The 22,333-nt window shown below is 37.6% G+C and overlaps 1 protein-coding gene and 1 pseudogene across 2 annotated transcripts in view; one reads left to right on the top strand and one right to left on the bottom strand.

The window, feature by feature from the left end:
- Positions 1-22,333, top strand: part of GPC6 (glypican 6) — a 1,192,747-nt gene that overhangs the window by 190,525 nt on the left and 979,889 nt on the right. The gene's annotated exons all lie outside the window — the stretch shown is intronic.
- On the bottom strand, positions 21,727-22,094 carry LOC119507430 (annotated as a pseudogene).

Here is a 22,333-nt window from a genome sequence, read left to right as displayed (position 1 = left end):
AACAGAGTTGACTTTTATAAAGGTTGCATAGTTAAATTTTTGTGCTGATATAAGACTGTTTCTCTATGATAAGTTTCCAGAAGAGGAGTTACTGGGTCAAACAATACGAATACTTTTAAGACTTTTGATACAAATAGCCAGATTGCCTTCCAGAATGCCACGTGTTCCAATACTGAGCGTTACAATTTCTTTTTAGTCAGGGCCAATGTAAAAGGTTAAAAAAAAAAAAAAAATTCTTATTTTAATGTACACTTATTTGAGTACTGGTAACGATGGACATCTTTCATGTTCTTTTAGGTCATTAATATTTCTTTTTCTCTTTTTTTATGAATTGCTTATATGTATCCTTTCCCAACTTTTCTATTTGTGCATACATTTCTTTTCTATTAATAAGATAACAAATATAATTATTGCTTGATTTGTTCTGGAAGGTGTGGAAGTTCAGAGTCTAAAATGACTGCATAAGTATTTGATATATTCAGTATAACTACATGAAATTATCAACATTAAATATTTGATATATTCAGTTAACTACATGAAATTACCCCCATAGTACAGTTTTTGACTTACGAAATGAAAGCTTTTGTGGTTCAACCTAATAATTTAAGTGTTTGTGAAATTCTCAAGCAATTCAGTATATTACCCCAGACTTATACCTTAATTTTTTTAATCTGCACTCTATTAGACTATTTTCAATCATATTTTTGCATGAAAAATTGGTGTTGATCACCTACTTCTAAATCAATGGGTATTGTCTCTCTGTTTCTATAGACAAAAGAGGCACAATTTTGGATATAATTTCCAAAATATAATATATGATGGAATTTAATTTCTCAACAACTTGTGAATGACATTGTCCTATTGTTGCACTGTGAGTTGCAAACATTTTAATAGATCAAGCTTTAGTGGTCACGCTTTACTTAGTGTGCTGAGTGTTTTAGGGTTTACATGGAACTTTAAACCATCATCCCATTTAATTCTGACAACCAGTGTGAGACTCAGAGAGGTTCGTCTGTTATTATAGAAGAAAAGACTGAGACTCTGAGAGGTTAAGTGATGCCCCAAGGCCAGACAGCTAATAAACTGCCCAGGCTGGCCTAGAATCCAGGTCTTCCAACTTTGAATCCAGGGCTTTTTTTTCTCTATTTCTTGATCATTGAATCACTTGACCCAAAAATATGTGCCCTCACCTTTCTCTGAAAAATAAAGCCAGTGGAATTTGAATCCTGGTGGGAAGCAATAATGAGAAGCTCCCAAGTCCCGTTGCTCTGTTTTTGTTGTGTCTGTTTCATTTTAGAAACATATGTTTTAGAATTTGCTGTGTAAATGCCAGTTTCAGTTTTACAATGGAAAGTGAAAAACAATGGCATGAGAAAATGTTTATTTTATTTACTATGTATGGTTTTCACAAGGGCTTGTTTCACTTCCAGTTGATTTCACAGTTTGTTTGTTTTTAGCTACATAGCCTTGGGGTACTGTCAAGTTACTCATAAAGAAGGGATTTTAATGGATACCCATGGAAGGTACTTTCCTTCTCATTTATTTCTGGTGCCTTTCTTTCACTAACTAAATTCTATAGGCAGTCTCTGGAGCACACTATGATACCAAATCCGTTTTCCATCACTAGTTTCAATTGTTTCTTGAGCTCTCATACCCAGAAACCATCATGCAAAGGATCAGTGTACTTGGCAGTAGAATATATTGTTCAGTGAGTTACTGCTCCCTTCTGGGTTCTACTGTTCTGAACTGTTTCCTTAATGAAATAATGGGATTGGGGGCTGGACAGGGCCTTAATATATCTGGATATATTTTGAACAATAATTGAAAATGTAAACAAAATCAAAGAGGGAAAGATAAGTCAAAGAGTGTGCCCATTTTGTATTTACAAAACTGTTCCACATTGGCAATGTTGTCAATTCTATAATCAGTTAAAAATGAATACTTGAAAGAATTCTTGGGACTAAAGAGTTATTTAAATGAAAGATCTCTGTGTGTGGGTGTGTGTTCTATTATTGTGTGACTTTCTTCTGCAAAAGCCTTCACTTTTAGGAGCCTCTTGGAAGAGAACAATATTTGTAGTGGTCATTCATTTCATTTTCCACTATTCACTCTTACCTGTTGAAGTGTAGAATCCTGATTAGTTTTCATACATTATAAGAATAAATATTTTACTTTGTCAAACAGGATTTAGCATTTACCTATTTTGCTTAGAAATACCTGACTATCACAAGATATCCAGCTTACATTTAATTTTTTTTATTAACAGCACAGTGAAGTAAAAACTATTGAGAAATTAAAAATGAAAAGCTGTAAAGCTGTAAAGATTTTAGTAAACCTGATCATAGCACACATGTAGAATGGTCTGTGAAGAAACATTTGAACCAGGTCTCAGTCTGAAGGTCAAAATCTGAATAAAACGAAGATAATCACTCTGTATTGTTTGGAAGCTAGAGAGCTAAATTCAAAATAAGGATTCATACATTCAATTCTAATGACTTTGAATGTATGCCTTTGATCTTTTCATGGCTCAGTTTCAAATTAAAGGTATTTGCAAAATATTACCATCTTCAAAATCAAGAACATGCATAGTTAAAACACTGTATTAATGTAGAGTAACATGGAAAAGTTGTATACATCTGAGCCTCTGTATTTTGGCTACTGTTTTGAATTCTATTTACTATTATGGTGGAGCTGAGTGCTTGAAATATTTATTGAAGTGAAAATTTATATGAAACCTAAAGAAAATATGCATTCTTATGTTTGCTTTTTCACTGATATTTAGTATGAAGCCTCTAAAAGGATTGAATCCAAGCCTTTGATATAGTGAAACTCTATTAGGGACAGTTCTTTGCGGTTCTTTGGAGAGGGTCTGCCTGGGCCTCTGGGATGGTAGAGAATTGTTCTTTATGACAGTTTTGCCACATTGATGACTATGTTCCTTTTATTGTGTTTTGTATCTCACGCGTTAATAATAGTATGAGCTGTGTTTACAGATGCCAGTGTTTTATGTTATACATTTGAAACTAAAGCAAAACTGAAACTATGACGCTACACTGCCTTTCACATAGTTTGCTATTGTATTTTTGTCTATTACATTGGGAGGAAGAGAGAATTGTAGAAGTAAAAGGTTATAGGAAGAAAAGGTTAATTGTTTAATTAAAGGTAATAGAAGAATAAAGGTAACTGAGTCTCATTGAACAATGGCTAATAATAAACCTTCCTCCCTCAAGGAAGAACACTATTTTTACCTAAAATTGCAATTATAGAGAAAGTAGTTACAATTATAAAACTGAAAATAAAATTCTGGAAAGATTAGCATGCAAATAGAACCAATAATGTAAGCTGAGTTTCTGTCCTAATAAATGGCTAGGAGCTATTCCTGTCTATCCCAGTCAAAGTTCTTTTCTTCTACCCTTTATAAATGTATGTTCTCAAATTAAAATCATAAATTTATTTGCCTATCTGATTCCTGTTTAGTTAAGATGGTCAGGGAGTGCTTCTTTGAAGAGCTCCTCTTTGAACTGAGCCTGAATGATGGGGAGGTTTCTATGCCAAGACTGAGTGAAGGGCTTTCTAAGCAGAAGGAACAGCAACTGCAAAGGCCCTTCAAAGGGGTGAACTTAGTAAGAGGGTTGGGGGTGGAGGAAGGAGGGTAAGAGATGAAGTTGCAGAATTGTGCAGGAGTCAGATTATTTTGGACCTTGTAGACCATGATAAAAATGGGTAAAAATCATAAGGGAGTGTTTGAAGTAGGAAATTGACAATTGTTCTCCATTTGTTTCTACGTGGAGAATGGAATATGGGGAGAAAAGAGAGGAGTGAGATGTTTGGAGTTGTCTGAGCAGAAGATTCTGGTTTATTTTTTTTTCAATTATCTGCTCCAAAAAACCCCACTGGACTCCTACCACATGCCAGGGCACTGTTTTAAGCCCTGGGGATAGCAGGATTGATAAGAGCTGTAAGGACCTTGCTCTTGCAAAGCTTTGATTCTCCTGAGAGAATCAAAGTGTTAAGTGCCAGTAGTGTTGAGTGCCATGAAGACAATAAACCAAGGTAATGCACTCAGCATTAAATGCTTAAATGGGATGTCAGGGTCATGATGGAGCCCAAATGACTAGAAGAAGATAGGCACAGGCAAATCTGGGAAAAGAACTTCCAAGCAAAGGGACAAGCAAGTGCAAAGGGCCTAAGGTAGGAACAAGCTTGGCATAAAAAAGGACATTGTGGTGGCCAGAGGTATAGGGAGTGAGGGTATTACAGTCCTGGATGAGGTAAGCTGAGGTGTCATCGTGTAGAATAAGTGACTTCTGGTGAGACTTTTGGGGAAGTGGGCATGAAAACAAAGAATGAGATAAAAATGGAAGAAGAGTATATGGTGCTGTGTCAATCATCAATCATCTATGTCTCCTTGGGACAAGCACAAGGTTGTGTCCCATCTTGTTGGGGGCCCCCACACTCCTCATGAAGTCATTCATTGTACAAAGCAATTAATGCAATAAAATGGTTGGTACTTCTCTGTTAGTTTATTAAAACTTAGGTACTGGCTCTTAGCGTCATTGTTATTTAATTTGATTTTTCTGCTTACCACTTTACTTAATTCTATAGTGACTATTGCTTACAGGCAAAAAGAAACCTCTGTGCTCTTAAAAGAACAGAACAAGCCACATGCTTTGGGAATATTTCTCCCATTGCTTAAAGCAGTATTACTTTAACTGCTGTATAATGCAATATTTACTGAACTCTTTGAAAACCTCTAATGTGCAGAGGCATTTGAAATTACCCCAGTGTCTAGCTCTAGTTAAAATTCCTTTTAATGGGAACAGGTGGAAAATGAAAATGGCCATCTAGGTTGCTTGAACATATAGTAGCTCTGACCAGAAAGTGAAAATTATTGAAAAAGAAAGTTGGTTTTCATTAGCTTCAAGATCAATTCTGGAACTACGCTTATTCCAGTGGATGTTAAGTCGGGTTTGTGCCATTTTATGCACAGTGGATGATCGATTTCCTCAGCCCAAGTAATAGAACACTTTCCTAGTGACCTTGGTACAATTACATTATAATTGCAATTTTCCACATTATATCTTAATAGAATTTTTGAGTCTCTGTTATTAATAAAGTTAAATATAATCAGAAATGAAAATTTATGCTGAAATATTCACCTTACCATTCTTCAGAAAAACAGGAGACCTTTTTTTGCTCTCATTTCCCATCATTGTTTTGCCTATAGTAAGCAATAAATGCTCACTTGGATTGATGCTTCTTCCCCAGAGTTGTTTTACCTCAAATGACGAAGATGTTTTCTTCCAATGTGCAGGAATTCTAAGCAACATCCTTAAAATATGAAATCAGCCACAAAATTCATTTCTTGAGATTTTTCATTTAGAGAAATGATCTTAATGACATGCTGTGTTCATAAGTAAGATTTTCTGTCTTTAAGCTCTTAATGTATAGTTTGCCTTTAAAATTAAATTGCCTCCTTTTCTAAATCAAACACAGATTAAACACCCATCTAATTACTTTTCTGGGTAGTTTCCCTGCCACTGCAGGGATATGGAATATGTTTAAAATTGTGGTTATTATTGTTTTCAATTTAAGAGATAGAAGAAGAAAAGAGCAGTTAAGATAGAAATCACCTACTACCTCTTGAGGTAATATTTGGTGTGTTTTCTTTCAGTCTTTTTTATATGCATGAAACTATTTGAGCTTAATATTAATATAAGAAGTTCTTAAGATGGGTGAATGAATAGCAATATTTGCTTAGAAAAAGGACAAGTAGATTTAGCTGACAGATTATCCACATTTAAGGTTGATAATTAACTGGCATTTAAAACATTTTTTATAGGAGATTAATATCCCTGCACTGAATCACACTGTCTAAAACATAATCCAATATTTAGAATCCTCAAAGCCATTCTCAGTAAAAAGCTGCTCTTCTCTTAACTTGAAGGTTCTAGTTAGCAACATGAGAGAGTATACTCATACAAATTAAGAGAAGGTCTTCAAAAAAAGCTCAGAGTGGAGATTTAATTAAGGACTGTTTTCCATATATATTTGTGCTAAAAAAGGCAATGTTGGTTGCTTAGGATGTTTTTATCTTAAGGTCAAAATCAGCCCTGGGTAGTGATTAGAAGCACAAATATGTAGTCAGATTTACCCATTTATTAGCTGTGTGGTGAGGGGCAAGTTACTTAACCTCTTAAATGGTCTCAGGTTTTTCATCTGTAAAACAGCCAGCAAGGGTATATACCTCACATGGTTCCAGTGAGGATTAAATGAGATAATATGCGTGTTTTGTAGTTTTCTGGGACATGGAAAGCTTAATAAAAATAACCATCAAATAGGACCGAATCCCTTCTTACAGTGCCAGCTGTATCTAACAACATAGTTTTGAATAAATAAGAGAACATGTTATCTATGCAGGACAGAAACTTGGGAAAGGGTGAAAAGTATTGTGCCAGTTTGGATGTGCTAGGTCCCCCCAAATGCCATTATCTTTGATGTAATCTTGTGTGGGCTGACCTATCAGTGTTAATTAGATTGTAATTCTTTGAATGTTTCCATGGAAATGCGCCCCACCCAACTGTGGGTGATGACTCTGACTGGATAATTTCCATGGAGGTATTACCCCACCCATTCAGGGTGGGTCTAAATTAAATCACTGGAGCCATATAAAGGAACTGACAAACAGAATGAACTCAGTACAGCTGAGAGCAACATTTGGAAGAGGAGCTACAGCCGAGAAGGACACTTTGAAGAATGCCCAGGAGCTGAGAGAGTAGCTGCAGCTGAGAGTTTGAAGACAGCCATTGAAAGCAGACTTTTGCTCCAGAGAAGCCAAGAGAGGACAAACACCCCAAGAGCTACTAAGAGTGACATTTTTGAGGAACTGCAGCTAGAGAGGAACGTCCTGGGAGAAAGCCATTTTGAAACCAGAACTTGGAGCAGACGCCAGCCACGTGCCTTCCCAGCTAACAGAGGTTTTCCGGATGCCACTGGCCATCCTCCAGTGAAGGTACCTGATTACTGATGTGTTACGTTGGACACTTTATGGCCTTAAGACTGTAACTGTGTAACCAAATAAACCCCCTTTTTATAAAAGCCAATCCATTCTGGTGTTTTGCATTCCGGCAGCATTAGCAAACTAAAGTATCTTGGGATCAATATTTATAAAAGAAAAGTTAAATGTCCCTGAATATTGAATAAGATGTTTCTCATTTCTTATTTGTTGGATTATTCAGAAACACTAAATTTAAGAATTTTTTCCCTTCTATTTAAATTCAGAAATTGCATAAAATAAAAATGCTTTCGTTATTATATGAAGGAGTAACTTTAATTTAAACAGTAAACGCTTTCAGCTGTTGTGTTTGTTTGTTTGTTTGTTTCCTTTTTCATTTGTCATCAAGACAATTATAATTGTAATTCCTTGTTTCTTTGGGAGTGATTTCTTCTCAAGCATTTTTTTTTTCTGCCCAGACGATTCCACCACCTTCACTGCTGCTACCACCAACTTCTGATATTTCCTTGATTGATGGAGGTGTGGTCATTTTCTCTTTAACCTTATAAAATAATGAGAGTCTCTGTAGTGCCCTTTTAGTTAAACCAATAAAAATTGTCTCAGTGCATAATATCTCATTAATAGAGATGGTTAATAGCAAACTTGGGACTGTTTGTTTAGCTGACAAGCAAAGAAACTGCCTATATTAAAGCCATGGAAAACCCACGACTGCAGTGACTCTTGAGACAAAGGAGAACTTTTTACACTGGTAGATATCTTCCCCCTGCACCAGATAAGATATTGCATCTGGCTTTTCTTTCATTCACTGCCATGTCACTTCTTGATTCCCAGATACATTTTAAAGATTTCAGTGGGTTGCATGTTAAATTCCCTGGGAGAAACACTCTGATATGGAGATTTGCAGGCAGGAAGTTTATCTCAAAAACAGCACCTGTGGGGGAGCTCAGGAAGCAGGATTGGGCAGAGGGAGAAGTTGAATTTTCCTGCAGTTGTCCCCGGGGCCCAGCCGCCCTCACCTCTAAAAGGTCAACTGTAGGTGGCCTTGTCCTTCAGAGTTGTCCACGGCCAAGCATTTGTACCCCACATTGACCAGTTATTGGATGCAGTCTGCTCCTGAAAGAGGGCATAATCTTAGGCAAAGCAGCTCCCTTCAGCAAGGTCAGGTCCTGGAGAGGAACTGGCCGTGAGCTGCCTGCATACAGTATTCTTGGCACTGGGGAATGATCCCTCCATCCTGAAGGGAGAGCTGATGAGTCCATCACCACACCCACTGCACAGTGCAGCCTGATGGGGTTGGCCTGGATTAGTGCTTAATTCTAATTCTAAAAACCTTATAAAGTTCTGGTTCTGACAGTAATAATGACAGATACATATTATTATCAGGTGTAAAAATATTTAACAGTGAGGTTGCATTTGTGCTCTTGTCTAGAGGTAGAAGGAAATATACGCTGGAATAGAAGTTTTTAACCCTGTTTGTCAAACCTTTTTCATTGAATAATTGTTTTCCAGTTTAGCTTTGTTGTTGGAAGTTAAAATTAAGAGGCCTTGACATCTATGTCATATATTTCAAGGAAGATGATATGGAAACAGATCACATAAAAAACTATGAAGTTCTGAAAACATTATGCCCTTTTCCAGGGAAACAGTTTCCTATCACCATGGCTTTTGGGGGCACAGTACATTCTAAATAGTGTGCCCCTAAACCCCCATCACACAGGCCACCTGACCTCAATGGTCTGTGCTTGGGATATATTAGCCACTTAGAAGGTGAGGACCAGGTGAGCGGAGTGAGGCACTCGGCCCAGGGGCAAAATGCATGGAGTAATCAAGAGAAATTATATATTTTGCAATGCTTAACAACTCAAATTTATTAATTTTTCAAGTAAACACTAGATTGGTATTATTGATTTTTCCTTTTGGCTCAGCCTCCATCATGACTTGGCAATGCCCTAACCACTTTAGCTACAATTTAGAAATAATCTGATAAAACTATTCCTAATTCCATGGACCTGACTGAATGCGTAATTCCAAAAGTACCTCAAATGAAATCAGTGTAAATATTACTTATCAATTTATCTAAAAACATAATAGAAGGAGGACAATTAAATGTATGAATTCTGTGTATAACATCACAATTCGAGGCAGACCTCCAGGAGCTAAGCATCAGGGCTGAAGAATGTGGAAATAAGAGAAGAATCGGGGGGTTAAATGATTTTCACCAAAACAGTTCAGGAATGTATTGGGATTCTCTAGGGAAGCAGAAGTGACAGAATATCTATCTATCTATCTATCTATGTACCTATATATAATGAGATTTTTATAGGAATTGTCTCATGCAACTCTGGGGATGGACAAGTCCAAATTCCATAGGGCAGGCTGCAAGCTAGAAACTTGGATGAAGTTTTTTAATAGATTCCCCAGGAGAAGCAGGCTGACTGAAGTAGAGATGGGAATTCAGTCTTCTGACTGCTGAAATCATCACTTCTCTTTTTAAGGCCTTCAACTGATTGCATGAGACTTCTCTCACTGTTGAAGGCAGTCTCCTAGTTGATGTAGACGTAATCAGCCATAGATGCAACCAACGTACTGTTGATTTAAGTCCACAAAATATCCTCATAGTAACAAACAGGCCAGTGCTTACTTGACCAAACAACTGGACACCATAACCTGGCCAAGTTGACACATAAACTTAACCATTACAGTCTACCCCTTGCCAACTTGGCAGCCATACTCATCTCCTTAAACTGTGCTTAATATTGAAATAAAAACAATAACAGTCATACTTTCTCCTACCAATACTTAACTATCCTATGTACAACTGGAAATGTACTAACTTCCCAGAATGGGGTGCAATTCCTTGGATAATATGCACTCTTAAACTTAATATCCTTGATAGCCTTAAATACCATGAACTGAATTTAATACAACTTGTGTCATATGGGAAGATAAGGGAAGATGGAGAAGAAAACAAAGATATTTGCTTTATGTATGTATGTATGTGTGTGTGTGTGTGTGTGTGTGTGTGTGTGTTTGTATACAAAACAAGGAAGGAATATTTATAACCATTACAGTGCTCATTTCTGTAACTGGTCATGTGGTCATAGCTGCCAGGTAGCAGGCTTCAGTTCCAGTTCAGTGGAATAATTGTTGTATCTCCTGATGGAAGCACTCCTCCTTTTGGAACTAAGACCTGTAGAGTAGAGCTTAAGGTTGCTGGTACAGGAAGCAAAAAATTCCCTAGTGGATCATTAGGAGTTCTGTATGAACAGAATCACTGCCTGCCAGGACCAAAAGGGACAGAGAAGCCAAAAATTGAAGGAAAAGTCACCTCAAGGGTAGAATAATGGAAGCTGAGATCTGGACAAAAGCCATCTTCTCGGGCCAAGACAGTGGACCTTTTGCCCTGTTTTCCAGGAAGAGGGCTCCCACCCCAATTCTGAGATCGGTAGAGACTATGCCCGGAATATTGTGGAGAGTCTTGTCCACTACCACAGCTTGGAGAGGGTGGAGCCTGTGCCCAGATATTTGTGGAGAACCTAGCCCCCATCCTGATGCTTGAGAACATGGCCAATGGGCAAGCACTTGGAGGTGGTGTGGCTGCCACTTCATCAGGCCCGGAGGACAAAATATCATTCCATAGATGATTCTCAGACCTTAAAATCTAATGGTGTATGTCTGCAGGGTTTCAGAAGTGTTTGGGACCCGTAACCCAGTTTTCCTTCCAATTTCTCCCTGTGGGAATGGAAATGTTTATTCTATACCTGTCCTTCTCTTGTATATTGGAAGCAGAAAACTTGTTCTCTAGGTTTCACAGATCCACAGACAGAGCAAGATTGTGCCTCAAGACAGCAGAATTGAGACTTTGTACTAAGTATTGTTTGTGAAATGATTTAAGGCTTTTGGGATATTGTGATGGAATGATGTATTTTGCATATAGAAAGAGCATATCTTTTTGGGGATCCAGAGGGTGGAGCAGGGTGGTTTGAAGCTCTATCCCCAGAAAAAGACATTCTTAAATTTAATTCATTCCTCTGTGTGTGTGTGAACCCATTATAAGTAGGACCTTTTGATGAGGTTACTTCAGTTAGGGTGTGTATGGCCCAGCCCAAACCAGGGTGGGTCTTAATCCTGTTACTGGAATTATTTATAAGGGGAATGAATTCAGACATGAGAGAGAGAAAGCCAGAGGAAGCAAGAGGCTGAAATGGAACCTGGAAGAGACTAGGGGACACAGCCTTGTGCCTTGTCATAAGACAAAGGAACCGAGGATCACCGGCATTCAGCCCTAGAACACCAGAGTCTTTGGGTCGGAGAAAGCCGTGCCCTGATGATGCCTTGATTTGGACATTTTCCCGGCCTCAAAACCATGAGTGAATAAATTCCCATTGTTTAAGCGGAACCGTTTCATGGTATTTGCTTGAGTAGTCCAGCAAACTAAAATGAGGGACATTACCGGTGGTCAAAGCCTAGAATCACGAAGTTTAAAAGTTGAATACATATTGGGATCAAAGCAAGTAGGAATAGTGTATCATCACGCTCCAGTAATCTCAGAAGACAGTTTGTTGCAAACCCAATGTTGCTTTGCCTCCTTCCTATTGACTAATCTCACCAAATTCTGATTTAGCAATTGCCAACCTCTCTCTATTTCCTATGGAATAAATTCCAAACCTCTCAATATGACACCAAAGGTCCTGCATACAATGTGGCCTTAATGTGTTTCATCTCATTCCTAACCTCACCTTTACAAAAACCCTTTACCAAAATTCACAAATAATGACAGCTTTTGTCCCAGCCACATCCATCCTCTGTTACTGGGGCTTAGCTGCACATACCCTGCAGCACCCTGCCTCCTCTGATTCTTCCAGGAGAATAACTACTTCTAAGACATGATTTAAGTGAGTTATCACCTCTTCTTTGAAGCCTTTACCACCTCTCCTGGGTTGGGTTAAACACAGAAACTTTTTCCTTGTTTGAGGCCATTTATTAACATGTAATTATATGTTTGCACGTTTGTCTCCTGATAGACTTTTGAGTGATGAAAGCAAAGTGAAGTGTTTCGTTATTCAGTAATGCTATTAGTATTAATGAAAATTATTATAATTTTTAGTAAGTGACCATTTATTGAGTACTTCTTGTATTTTAGACAATGTGAAAAGTGCTTTAGATGTGGAATTTTATTTGATCTTGTTGATAAATTTCATAGATCAATATTATCATTTTATCTATAAATAAACCAAGGCTTGGCAAGCTCCAACTCCTCATAAGATATGTTCTTCCTTATACTACTAGCCCCTAGCATTGTGATAGCCTTAAGGCATACAATGAGCAAAAAATAAATGGATGGATTGTGGTCATTAACCAGAACAAGTAGAAATGTAGATCATTTTTGCGTTCCAAAGTGGAATAATATATACACATCCAAATGTTTAGTCTCCTTTTATTTTTAATAAAGTTTTATGCAACTGATATTCCTTGAGAGTAAAACTTTTAATTGTATGTAACAAATTTCCTTTTGCAGAATAATTATTCCCACCCATGATAACTTCAGCAGTGTTTTAGTGGAATTTGATGAACTCAAGTATAGCTAAAAAAATTAGCAAGGTCTAAATTTCCTACTGTCCCAGTATTTGGAAATTCTGCCAACTTTATTAAATTGAGGTCCTGATATATATTTTTAAGTGTCAAGATTTTATTTCTATTGTTTTGATCAGGAGACAAGACTGTATTAGCAATTAAATAGAGGTGCATTTCTACTGGGGATTTACCTGTGATGTAAAAAAGAGGACATTAATCACCCTTTCAGTGGGACTTTACAGATTAGTATAGGGTAATATTATGGAAACATTGGTCTTGGTTACTTGATGAAGTACAAGTATTAAAGTGTGGACATATTAAAGGGAGAATGCTGCTTGCCTGGGAGCATCAAACAGCAATCTGCCTCCTGCTGTTACAATTTATCCAAAGAGCTCAGGCATCAGCTTTTCTTTCCATCTCTCAGGGATGAAAATCTATATTCTCTCTACTATAGTATCATCTGTTGAAAATGTTCACTGTCTGAAGATTAAACACTTCTCTACTTTGGAGGTGGATTTTTTATTTCCTGGCCTTGGAGACAAATAGAGAAAAACTATCAATGTGTAATGATTATCACCTGGAGTTTTTACCTATTGCTCCTTAAATATTTTCTGCATTAGCACCTTGCAGATTCATACAAATCCCAGATCATCTCTTCCCAGCTTGTTCTGAGTCCCCAAAGTTTCCAGCGTCAGGCAGTGGGAGAAAGACTTTTACCAGGGGTTTCTCCAGCATGAACCCCACACACCCATACAGTGTTATAGCATAAGCTTCTGTGCAATGTTTTTTTGAACAACTTGTTTAAACAATAGAGAGGAAAAAAAAAATATTTTGAAAATCAAAGATTTAATCCCAACCCGCTCATTTTACAGATAAGAAAACTGAGGCCCAGTTTTCACACTGTTAGAAGCTAGTAGAACTAGAGCTAGTCATCTTGCCCCAGCAGTGCTTGAGCCTGGAGTTACTCCCTTCTTCTGTCCTCAGTACAGAATCCCTCAACTAATCCTAACTTGTGGCTGTGGCTGCTAATTCCAATGCTGAATTGATTGGGTTCTCAGGCATTGCCATGACACAGATAAGAGAGAGCTAAGTTTTTGCTAAAATGATCTGAGAGTTTTATTCTGGAAATGAACAAGCTGAACACTCTCCGAAAGCTAGTTTCTATACCTTTGATGGACTGCAGTACTCATGCTTATTACTATAAATTTTCTGTTTCTCAGAGTCTCCTCAAAAGAAAAAAAAATGTCCCCTTAATGAGTTTTTTTTTTCTTATTTGCTTACTTCAGCCTATGAAAAATATTTCCACTGAGAGTAAAGTGAGAATGTGACAATTAGTTCCTGGATTAGTGATGAAAGACTACAGGTGAGGGATAAAGGGACTGTCTGGGAGGCTTGTTATCAGATAGTTCAGTGACTGGGGCAAACATTTCAGCTTCTGATTATTTTTCTTAACCCATGATGATTACTTTGTTCCCCATTTATAGACACTGTCAACCCATATCAGGGTTGGGTTAACTAGGCAGCTGAAAGAAACCTTTGTTTGTTATTTGAGAGAAAATCATGATAGTGATTCCTAGGCATTCTGGAATGATGGTCTCAATCACTGTCTTGGTAACTTTTTTAAAAAGGGACAATTACCTTGCAATTGAATTCTCGATACATTTTTCCTCTCGTCACCAATGTAATGTAAGTTTGTGGTGGGCAAAGCAGGCATAGCTGCTATAGACTGATGGGCAGTCTGTTAGTTATGTGTACACAAAGGGAATGAAAAATAGGAATATCGGTGCACCAGGATTGAGTGTCCTCAGGAATTCCAGGCTACCTGCGGAAACATTTGCCAGGTAGTAGACATTATCCTTAGGCTTAGGATTTGACCAATATGTGAAAAACCCAGGGATGCTTTTTGTTCTTAGCAGTACTGGACAGCTAGCTTGCTAGTAAATATTCCTTACTCCGGTGTGCCCTGGGCAAAGGCTGAAGTCAAGAGTTCTGTGACAGTTTTACTGTGCTACTTAATTGTCGGGCAAAGAATTCTTTTGGGGAAAGAAAACATTTGTGGAAGAAAATGAGTAAAACTTTTTTTTTTTTTAAGTAGAACTGATGCATAAAAAGTAGTAATTGATAATTTTCTTAGTCGCATACCATGTAAATGAAAAGACAGATTTTTAAAGTCTTTTCTTAGAATGCTTTTTCCTAACACAAAGCAAAAAGCAGAATGGGGAATATGTAATTAGGAATAGAGTTCACCTTTATCTTTAATATTACTATAGCTTGTAGTATTAACATAGTATTAGTTTTGAAAGTGAAAATTGAAAGAAAAGATATAAGAAATTACTTAAGTGGATAGAAGGTACCATTTTGACATTTGTAGAATTAACTGTCTGAGCCATACCCAAAAAAATAGAGGAGGAAATGAGTTGGGAAACTCCATTAGTGGAAAGCAGTAGGCGGGGAAGAGATGACAGGGCAGATGGCAAGATGGATCAAGATAAGGCAGGCTGAACAACTGATAGCATAGATGCAGCAGATCTGAGTTTGAGGATCTGTTATAAATAGGACCATAGACTAGCAGCTATACTAGGCAGAGAATTTGCTTGGCAGAGTATCCCAATAATGACACCAATCATTAATTTAGCACCTTAAAAGTCCTACTCTTTTGCTATTTATGTCTCAAGGAAATCCTGCAAAATGATTCTTTTAAAGAGCTTAGATATTTATAAAATTTTATGTTTATGTAAAAGAGCCATTTAACCACCAAACTATTCCGCATTTGAAACTAAGGAGGAAATAGTTTATTTTTTCATGAAATGGTATTGACAAGGAGCAATTTTTCACTGTTCAATAAATTTAAAAATTCAGTGAATAACATTCAGACTGGTGATAATGGATGCAAATATTAGAAGGGTAATAGTGAGAAAATTAAGCCTAGATGCTTCACTAGACCTTTGTGCTCTAAATTGGCTTCTGGCATTAAATGATTTAGGAATAATATGAATAAAAACTACCTTCATATTTTTCTTTTTGTGTTGTTGTTTAACAAGAAAGAGCTATCTTTGCTATTGCAATATACCAAATCACAGAAATTCTGTTTATAATTTTCCAAAGCAAAAAGTATTTTATCTATCATGATCTTGGGATATTAATATTTTTAATGCTAGACTAAACATTAGTAATTATTATGCTAACATAACATTTCTCACGAAGCATTTGTATTGACCACGGAATTGAGTTTTATGCAATGTGTGGTTTATAGCCTTAAGGAATTCCTGTCTATTTGAAACCAGGTTGGGAAGAGAGGTTCATATGAAAAAGGACACATTTACCTATAGAGTATAGGGGAGATATGAGGCTTGGCCATAGAAAGTCTTCCTAAAGTCCCTTTGCTCTTTTAAATTTGAATAACTAAGATTATAAATACCAAAAATTACTATCTATATGTCTGTTAGGGATTGAATCATATCCCCCACAAAAGGCATGTTCAAGTCCCAATCCTTGGTCGTGGGGGTGTGAACCCATTTGTAAATAGGACCGTTGAACATGGTATCAGTTAAGGTAAGCCCCAACTGAATGAGGATGTGCCTCCCAATATCACTGAAGTCTTTATGAGGAAAGGAAATAGGACACAAGAGAGAAAGCAGTGTGGAGGAGAAGAGCTGGAAGTCAACAGAACCTGGTAGAGAAAGGAGAAAACATGGACATGTACATGTGACAGAAAAGCCGAGGACCAAGGATAGAAGGCACCTAGACCCAGAAAGCCACAGTCTTCGGAGAAAAAGCATCATGTTGCTGAAACCTTGATTTTGGACTTGTCCTAGCCTAAAATGTGTTAGCCAATAAATTCCCATTGTTTTAAGCCAGTCCATTGTATAGTATTTATTTTATCGGCTAAGAAACTGAAACAATGTGACAGACAAGACAAAATTTTTTAAGATTGAAGACTTCCACAATTTTATGCAATTGATCGTTCAGATAGCATGATAAATGAAAGGTAAGTGAAGATTAACTATAATAGATTAAAAACAACAACAACAGCAACACAAGATTAATCTCTATGCTCTTTGACGAGCAGAATAACACATATAATGGGTGTTGGAGATGGTAGTACAACATTGTGAATGCATTTAATTCTGCTGAATTGTACACTTAAAAAGTTAAAGTAAGAACTTTTGTGTTATATAAATGTTCCCTGAATGTTTTTTTTTTTAAAGCCCAACATAGACTTTATGAAAGTCATCTTTATGAAATTATCTGAGAAGGACAACTATATACTATGAATCTGTATACTAAGGATTTTAAACAGAGAAAAAGATGAGTTTGGAATGAGAAAAATGGCAGACAATATTGGGTTTGAAACTAAGTCCTAACAATGTTTATTAAAGTATTTATCCCAGGGTCTTGCAAAGAGTAGGTGATCAAAACATATTGACTTACTTTTCTTTCTGTGGCTTAAGAAAATATTGAACTTGTTTTTGTTGAATGACTGATGCTAGTGGTATTACGATGACAAAAATGATGGAGAAGAAGAAATTGGATGTTTATTTGAAGTTTTTTTAATGGACCATAGAACCCAATGGAAATCGGATTTCTTTCCCCTGAAATGTGGCTTTAGAAGTCTAATCTAGAAAGAATAATTGTACTTGTACATATGTCACCCCATACAGCTGTCAAATACAGAATCCAGTATATAATTGGACTGATTCAGAGGGCTGTAGCTTTCCGGCTGGCCGGCATCCTTGGGTTCTTTGGCTTTTGTGTCATATGGTGATGCCCTCTACTTTCTCTTCTGGGTTCCTCCTTACTTCTGGCATCTCCCTGTGGCCTTCTCTGATTGTCTGAATTTCTTTTGCTTATAAAGGACTCCAGTAATCTGGATTAAGACCCAGTCTCATTTAGTTGGGTCACAACTTAACTACAAATAACATTTTCAAGAGAGCTTATTTATAATAGGTCTATACCAATAGGAATATGGATTAAGATTTAAGAACTTGTCTAAACTGAGGACCATAATTCAATCTGCCACATGCAGCGAGTTGTATATAAACAGTGCCTTTAGACTGTTTAATCTGCTAAGTGAACCTAGGGAGGGGGTGGTTGTGGTTGTGATTGGGAATTCTTGACAAATCCATGCATGACTGTATCTCCAGCCCAAACTTTGGTTAGACCCTTAATAATAGTATCTGTAAAATATATTGTTAGCAGAGCAAGTATTACACCTGGGTGTTAAGGGGATGTGATATGTGATATCGAGCAGGCAGTGAACAAAGGCTGAGCAAAAACGCAGGCATATGAATTTATGATGTGGAATTTGGTGGGTTTATGTAATACAGAAAAATGAAATATCTTCAAAGGTGCAGGCTTGCTAAAGCATTTTAATGTGTGCTTCTGGGGAATGAAGCTCTAAGAGAATGTAGTTTTAAGTAGAATGGCAATAGGAATACCCCAAATAGCTCCATTGCTAAAAGATGTATTAATTTACTACCTAGCAGGAGCAAGCAGTAAATAAAAGCAGAACACAATTTGCCTATATTTTGTGAAGACAAAATGAGATAGAAAATTAAAGATATTTATCTCCATTATTCTTCTCTTAAATTTCTTTTTAACTAATCTGCATCCCAAAGAGAGAGAAAGCATTACAGAAATTCTGAGATAACAACCTCAAAGACAAAGAGAGCCTGGGTGGAGATTTTAGTATGAATAAAATAACCTTAGAGCTTATATTCAGAAATTATTCTTTTTTCATTTAAATAGAAATATGTTTGTTTGCTTTTACCCAAAAACAACGCTATTCTCAGAGCCACAAGAAGCATATTTATATATATATATATTTTTTATTTTGAAATAAATTCAAAGTTATAGGAGCAGGTGCAAAAACAATACTAACCCCATACACAGAATTCCATCATACCTTGACCCCCCTCCCCTGATAGCTCAATCCACCAACTTTAACATGCTGTCACATCGCTATTTCTTTCCCTCCCTATCTTTCATCCATCATCTGTTGCTCTGTCTTCTGAACATATGAGAGCTAGCTGCACACATCCTTGAACAAACACTATAATTCACGTATACACTTCCCATGAACAAGAATATTCTTTTATGCAATCCCATTAAGTGCATCTAAGAAATACAAGAGATTCAACAGTGATATGAAGCTTACATTTTATATTTCCTTTTCCTTATGTCTCAACTGTGTCCCTTTGAGCCACCTGTCCTCTATCCTCCAATCCCATCCAAGTTCATCCTTGGCATTCAATTGTCATCTATTTAGAGTGTCTTTTTTTTCTTTGTTTTTTCAATTGTGGAGACATATATACAGCCTAAATCTTCCCATTCCACCCCCTTCCTAGCCTTCCATTAGTGGGATTAACCACATTTAAAATGTTGTAATGCTCTTTCCCATCATCCATTACTAGAAATTTCCCTTCACCTCAAACAGCAACCCTACACTCATTTCTTAACTCCCCATTGCCCCTTCCCCCATTTCTCTTAACCTAAACTCCACTTTTCATCTCTTTGGTTATATTCTCTGATAATTTCTTTGTGTTTACTGTGGGGCTTAAAATTAACCTCTTAAATCCATATCAGTCTTGTTTTTCTTTGATACCACCTTCACTTCAATAGGACACATAAACTATGTTCCTATATTCCTCCATTCCCCCACCTTTATATAGTTGTCTAAAATTACATATTTTACATTGAGTTCAAAACCACTGATTTATCATTAGAGTTTGTGTATTTTATATCATGTAGGAAGTAAATAGTGGAGTTACAGTTCAAAAATTATTGACTTCTATTTGTATTCCATTGTGTTTGGAGAATGTGCTTTGAGTATATTCAATTTTGTTTTTTTTTTTTTTTTTTAATTTCTTGAAGCTTGTTTTATGTCGCAGATTATGGTCCCTTCTGGAGAAAGATCCGTGATCACTTGAGGAAAAATGAGTGTCCTGGTGATTTGCGATGTAAGGTACTATATATGTCTGTTAAAATTCTCTATATCTCTCCTTTCTTTGTTTCTCTGTAGGTAGGACTCCCTTTAGAATCTGAAGTAGGGCAGGTCTTTTATTGGCAAAGTCTCTCAGCATTTGTTTGTCTGTGAAAAATTTAAGCTCTCCCTCAAATTTGAAGGAGAGTTTTGCTGGATTTCTTGGTTGGAAATTTTTCTCTCTCAGAATTTTAAATATGTCATGCCACTGCCTTCTCACCTCCATGGTGGCCGCTGAGTAGTCACTACTTAGTCTTATGTTTTTTCCTTTGTATGTGGTGAATTGCTTTTTTCTTGCTGCTTTCAGAACTTGCTCCTTCTCTTCAGTATTTGAGACTCTGATCAGAATATGTCTTGGGGTGGGTTTATTTGGATTTATTCTATTTGGAGTTCACTGAGCATTTATGCTTTGTGTATTTATATTGTTTTCCCCAACAATTTCTTTGAATACTCTTTCTAGACCTTTACCCTTCTGTTCCCCTTCTGGGGCCCCAATGAGTCTTAAGTTTGGATGTTTTATTTTATCTATCATATCCCTGAGATCCATTTCGGTTTTTTCAATTTTTTTCTCCATTCTTTCTTTAGTTCTTTCATTTTCTGTTCTGTGGATTCTAGGACACTGAGATGTTGTTTAGCTTCCTCTAGTCTTGTATTGTGAATATCCAGAGTCTTTTTAATTTGGCCAACAGTTTCTTTTATTTCCATAAGATCTTCTATTTTTTTATTTACTCTTGCAGTTTCTTCTTTATGCTCTTCTAGGGTCTTCTTTATGTCTCTTATATACTGGGCCATGGTCTTCTTGATGTCCTTTAAATCCTTTGCCATGTTTGCATTCCTCGATTGTAGTTCTTTGATTAATTATGTGAGGTACTTTGTCTCTTCCATATGTTGATTTGTGGGTTTGGAGTTGGATTCTCCATATCGTCTGGTTTTATCATATGCATTAAGATTTTCTGTTGTTTTTGGCCTCTTGGCATTTGCTTTGCTTGATAGGGTTCTTTCAAGTTTTAAAAAAATACCAATCTGATTTTTCAGAAACACAGTTTGGTGGTGTACACTTTCTCTAACTACCCAGCAGATGGCGCCTGTGAGTCGCCTATACCCTCAAGTCAGTTCTCAACCTTGTCCCTGTGGTGTGTGGGGAAATGATTCTTGTGGGGTTCAGTTGGAGAACTCAGTTTGGGTGTGTTGCTGGAGCTGTCCGCCCTGAATGTGGGGTGTGTGTACGGGTGGCCAGGGAGGTAGGACAGTTTTAATATTCAAATCCCCCCAAGTTCCTGGGGATTCAAGGCCGCCGCAAGAGTCTAAGCCTTCATTTCATTTCAGCCCCAGACCCTCTCTCTCTCTGTTCCACAAACCACCGGACTTGGCGTAGTGTCCCTGGGTTCTCTGAGCGGGTCCCCCCACCCAGCCGCGATCCTCCAGGACCTCTGCTGAGGGAATGCTGTGCGCCGTCCCTCAAGAGAAGCCTTGGTCCGCCAGGCCGTGCCGGGGCGCTTTCAGCCTGATGCAAAGATGGCCGAATGGGGCATCTCCATACCCCCCTCCTCGCACAGTTCCTCCTTCCCAGCTCCGGGACAACTGGCGGGGCTCTGGGCTGTGGGCACAGCCCCAAGCAGGAGTTTATCTAGCCCTCCAGGGAGCGAGCTGCTAGCCGCGGGGTTTCTTTCTGCTTCTGGCTCTCCCCTCCGTTCCCCCGGCCCCAAGGGTATCTGCAGTGGGCTATTTTCCGGGCCAGACACCGAGAGACTGGCCCAGCCCCCTCTTGCTGTGTTTTACTGCATGGTTCCCACTATCGCAGCTTCAGCTGCTCCTGGGTTTTTCCCTTTTTCTTTTTTTTTTTTTTTTTTTAAAGAGCCCATCGGTCTCCAAACGCCAAACCCTGGCTTTCCCAGACTGCCGTATGGCTGCGGGTCTTCCAGCCAGCTTACTCATTCATTTCAGAATGCAGACTCCTGGTTTCACCAAGTATACAGCCTCTGTGGAACTAGAAGACCTCATCCAGCTGGTGCATCACTGTAACCGGTATTCTGGGTCACTTTCTGGTTTTTATCTAGTGTTTTTCACAGAGGTGTATTTTTGCCGTGTCTCACTTAGCCGCCATCTTAGTTTCTCCTCTGGGAGTGTTTTCAAAAGGAAATCTTTGGAGATCAGTTTACTTATTAGCTGCTTCCAAAGAATTTATTAAATTTTGAAGCTCTTCTTTACTCATTTCAACAGAATATGGTTTGACTTCGCCATTTTCTTTTACATCTAGATGAAAGTTAAAAATTGCATTTGTAGTGCAGCAATCTTGTCACTAGAAAGTACAAGCTCTTCATCAGATAAATTTTTACCAACTATAGCTTTGAAAAATTTGGTAATATCTTCCAGAACATGCATCCATTCTGTTGAATCCCAAACACTGTGATCATCCTGGTAGAGAGGATAAGCCCGGCCACAAATGCTATCAATTATTTTGTGAAGGAGCTGCAGGCTCAGCTCGGCAGGCAGCTTCTGCAGCTGCCACAAGGGCGTCCGGAAGCATATTTATATTTAAATAAAGCCACATAGCTATTGGTTATTAAAATTAAATTTGCTTTTGAATAGTGAAGAATGAAGAGTGATATATTTGAAATTGTGCTATTAGTTGAAAACATAGTGGTGCTGGAATCTCTCAGTCTTAAATCAGGTATAATCAAAGGGGTGGTAGAAGACAGTGCACATTACCTTCCTTATGGTCCAGGAGTGGGCATGGGGCAAAACCATAGACTTATTTTTAG

The sequence above is a fragment of the Choloepus didactylus genome, chromosome 12 (assembly GCF_015220235.1).
Source record: "Choloepus didactylus isolate mChoDid1 chromosome 12, mChoDid1.pri, whole genome shotgun sequence".
Lineage (NCBI taxonomy): Eukaryota > Metazoa > Chordata > Mammalia > Pilosa > Megalonychidae > Choloepus > Choloepus didactylus.
Note: the sequence above shows the minus strand (reverse complement) of the source record. Positions and strands in the feature narration are given on the sequence as shown.